Source organism: Lactuca serriola, chromosome 6, assembly GCF_051521515.1.
Source record: "Lactuca serriola cultivar US96UC23 chromosome 6, Lser_US96UC23_V15, whole genome shotgun sequence".
Classification (NCBI taxonomy): Eukaryota; Viridiplantae; Streptophyta; class Magnoliopsida; order Asterales; family Asteraceae; genus Lactuca; species Lactuca serriola.
Window position 1 is genome coordinate 52,271,096 of NC_136413.1, and position 4,458 is coordinate 52,275,553.

Genomic DNA, 4,458 nt, shown 5'->3' on the forward strand with positions numbered 1-4,458 from the left:
AATGCAGAATAAACCCTAATCACTTCTTTCACAGAAAAGATGTGTATGAATTACACAGCCTCCTACTCTGATACCAATTGATGAGTTTAAGAAACTCTTTGATCGTTTAGATCTTATAACAGGTAAACCACAAAAGCGATAACAACAATATTGATAAGTTAAAAACTAACTTGAAGATCGATTAGATCTATAAAACAGGTAAAGAAATAAATGAGCAAACAGCAAGAACACAATAATGGATCAAACGATGTCGAATGATTAATAAACAATCCTCAGAAGAGCTCGATAAAGAACTTCTACTGTAGAGGATTTAGGGTTTACAAGAACGATGAAGAAAGTAATCTGAGAACAATTGTAATCGCTATCGTCTTCTAGATCGTTTTCAATCGTTCTAAACTCGTTTTTTCTAATATGCATGTAAGCACATTATTATATACTAAACCCTATCAACTCACGGTTGGACAGGCCCAAACCGGAGTACAAAACTTGGACTTTTAACCGAGCCCAATGACGCAATACAAAATAAATCTGCTACCCAACAATCTCCCCCTTTGTGTCAAATTGGAGCGAGATCATTACTTCTTCTTACTTGGGCCAGCAGCTGGAGCCTTCTTCTTTACAGTCTCTAACAGTCGCGAGATAAGGTCAAGGATCGTCTGTCTGAATCGGATGTACCACTGAATCATGTCGTCAAAGTATTTGATATCATCCGCTATATTTTCTTTACACCTGTGGATGATCCCCAGCACATGCTCAAGACAAGCAGTGGTATAAAGATGTTTATCCGCTAAGGCAAAGAGACATTTCTGTCCTTCACTCCTAGTGAACATGACCAAGTTTCGCCTTGGGTCAATCTTTCCCATCTTCATCTGGTTTAGATCACTAGCCGAGCCAACAGGAGAGATCTTCGGTTTCTTCTTGAAGACAGTTGCAATCTCCTGATCCATCAAGGCGACCTCCATGATATAGCACACCAACATCCTCTTGAGATGGTCAATGATCGGACCATATTCAGCTTCATTAGTCAGAAGGATGTTGTGCAGAACGATCCAGTCATGGGGGTTGAGGTTCGGTAAATCTGCTAAGGATATGGCATGTTCGGTTTTTGCAGATCCTCTGAGCACTTTGAACCGAACGTTGATAAATCTCCCTTCAGTATATGGCTTCAGAACCCGAACGTTGATGATCTTCTGAGCGCTCCAGGTTTTGTACTGGGGTTGAGCGGCCTTCAGATATAACTCAATCAATTCCCGATCAACCTCCGGATGAGGATGAGGGAACTCGGCAACGTTGGCAAAGGCGTGAAAGATGAACGCCTTTCGGGTTAAGGGCATGTCGAACTGAGAATCGACAGAGTTGTAGCAGTCAAAGGAGATTACCGGTTCAAGCCATAAGATGCTCGGAGTATCGATTGCCTGCTTTATCATCCTCTCTCGAGTCCAAGCAGGAAAAAGAGTTTTCCTACTCTCGAGGAGGTCGTGGGCTTCTTTCTGTTTGCGTTCAGCTTCTTCAGCTTCTCTTGCCGCACGAACGTTATCATCTTCAACATTGCGACGACTTTTGCGTTTCAGCAAGTCGGCAATGGTTTCTTGATCATCTTCCTCTTCATCCTCAGCAAGTTTCTTGCCTTTGTCCTTCACACCCGAACCAGAGGCTTGACCTGTAGGAGGAGGTTCGGTTGTGTGAGTTGCCTTTGAGGAATGAGGTGGTTGCGATCCGGACTCCTTTTCTCCCCCTTGTTTCAGAGTGGACACGAAACTAGGTAGCCCTTCAATTTTACTTAGCAGATCCAGGGCAGGAGCGAGTTTCTCTGCAAGGGTACGCCTCACAGAATGGTTCAGGATCGGATCGTGCGCTTCAAGGATGTTGGATATAGCTGAGTGTACATCCGAAACACATGTCCTGATTACCTCCCGTTCGGATCGAAGAGTGTCAAGTTGTTGTTGAGAATTGGAGAGTTGAGCACTCTTGACCTTTAGGGCAGTGGTCTTCCTTGCTAGAACGTCCATCAACGAGTTTTCAGCGGCTAGATCCTCTTGGAGTTTAGAGAGACGTTCGTCGATAGAGGCACGAAGTGCAGAGTTGTTGTCACTGATCGATTGGCGAAGTGTGGCAAATGACTTCAACTCTGTGGAGACAAACGTGGCCAACTGTTGAACAATTGGTTCCAACGTTGTCTTTGTGGCATCTGCACTCTCCTGTAAGGACTTTAACAGGGTAGAGGCGTCAGAGAATAGTTTATCGACTTTGTCGGTCGCAGCCTCACAAGCTTTCGTCGAGGCATCAATGGCAGCAGTGACAGAAGCGACCGAGTCTTGCTGAGCCCTGGAGAAGGCATCAACAATCTTCTGAAGAGCAGCTTCAGAGAGAGATGATTGAGAATTGGAGGAGGAAGCAATGAGCAAGTCAACCTTCTCATGCAGCTCCTTAAGGTGCTTCTTTGTTACCGGAGCATCCTCATCATCGTCGCTTTGCACCTGAAACGGACTGTAATAGACCGAATCAAATGTCATGTTCTCCCCGCCAAGGAAAGGGTTATCTCCGTCAGAGGCATGACCGGGAGATGGTGGTGGTGGTGAAGCTGGTGGTGGTTCGGTTGTATGGGTGGGTTCTGGTTGGGTTGTGTCGGGTGTAGGGGTAGGTGTAGGTGTAGGTTCGGTTTGTTTTTGAGTAGGGGTGGGTTCGGGTGGTTGTTGGGTTTCGGTTGTGTGTCTGGGTTCGGTTACTGGCGGTGGTTCGGTTGCATCGGTATGAACCCCCGTATCAGATAAGTTGGTTGTAACCTTTGCAGTAGCTGTTGTTGTTGCATCGGTGAAAATGGGTGGTGGTATAGGGAATGAGGTTTTGGGAATATTGGTAGAGGGGTTTATGGTGCGAATGGAAGTAGGAATTGTTTGAGTAGGAGAGGGAAGTGGAGAGGTATGGATTTGCATATCAGGGGTAGGTGATCTGGGTGGTGTGTTGCCCCTTGGAGGTGTGTCGCCTCTTGGAGAGTCGTCCGAATCCGAACTCTCACCCTCCGACTCACTTGAAGAGGAAGCGATAATGAGCTTTCGCTTTGGTTGAGTCTTGCGCCTCTTCTGCTGCGGGGACTGAGCAGCTTTAGTAGCTTTCCTCTTTTTAGGAGAAGGGCCTTTAGCCCCTTTGGCCACTTGCTTCCCTTTGTCTGCCTTTTTGCCTCTATGAACAGGCTTATCAGCATCGTGAATTGACTTAAGCATCTCCGGCGTGAGATCCCACGGACCAGACCTCTTGAACTCCTTGTAGGTCCGGATGATCCTGCTGTCAGCTGGAACATCAGCATACATGGTCTCCGGAATGGAACCATTGAAAGGGAATTTCGATGCATCTGAGACGATGATCTTCGTGGTATGGAATGTACCAATCGAAGACATCAATGCGCCGACAACAGTGGGGACATCGTTCTTATCCATCGCCCACTTAGTGATCAAGGTCCAAAACCTGGCATACGACACCTCAGAATGTCGTGAAGAAGAAGATAAACTCTGGATGAGTTGTTGCCAGAGAACAAACCCATAATCAACGTTAATACCCTTGTATACGCCGTACAAGATGGACAGGAATAGTCGACTGGAGCCATCTGAACCTGAGCTCCGTTCTGAGAGACCCTTGAAAAGTACAGTGAACAGTCCGTTCCACTGTGGCGGCAAACACGATTTCTTGAACTTAGCGACGGAAGTTAGCACCTCCGTGTACCCCATATTATAGAACATGTTTAAGAGATGCCCCATCGGAATAGTCTCCGGATTAACCCTTGAAGGGTCAGCTGCAAACCCTAGCAGTGAGGCAAATCGATGCTTGGAAATAGAGTCTTTGTGATCAGAAACCTCGAAGAAGATCCTATCGACCACTTTATCATAGTGTGCAGTCGCATAAATCTGCGATAAGAGCTCCATGGGCACTGATTCCACCCTTGAAAGTGCAGGTGCTATTGGCGAATACTTCAGGCACTCGATGATTGGGAACATGTAGGAGTCATATGCCTGAGGGGTTAACTCGATTACGAGACACTGTTGAGGGCGAATGGGAAGGATGTGAGAAGTAGCATGAACGGATGATGAATCTGCCATTGTTGAAGAGAGGGAAGAAGATGATGAACACTAAGGGTTTCAGGGAATTTTTGCGCTCTGGAATTCTTGATTGCAATAAAGATGTAAATGGTAGATGATGCCGCCTTTTATATTGGGGTTTAAGGAGAGAGAAAAATCTTCCCAAATCTTCTATCGAAATACGAAGGGTTTTCCCGGAATTTGACTGATGCGAGACAGTTAAGGTAAGCGATGATCACGCATGAGAGAGAGTGTCAGATTCCGAAGAACACGCCTCCCATCAAGCTCCGTTTCTGATAAACCGTTTCAAATCCACACGCGCCTTTCTGTGCTTTTTAGAGAAGAACCGTTTCAAATTCGTACACGCGTCCACGACGTCATTTGGAGA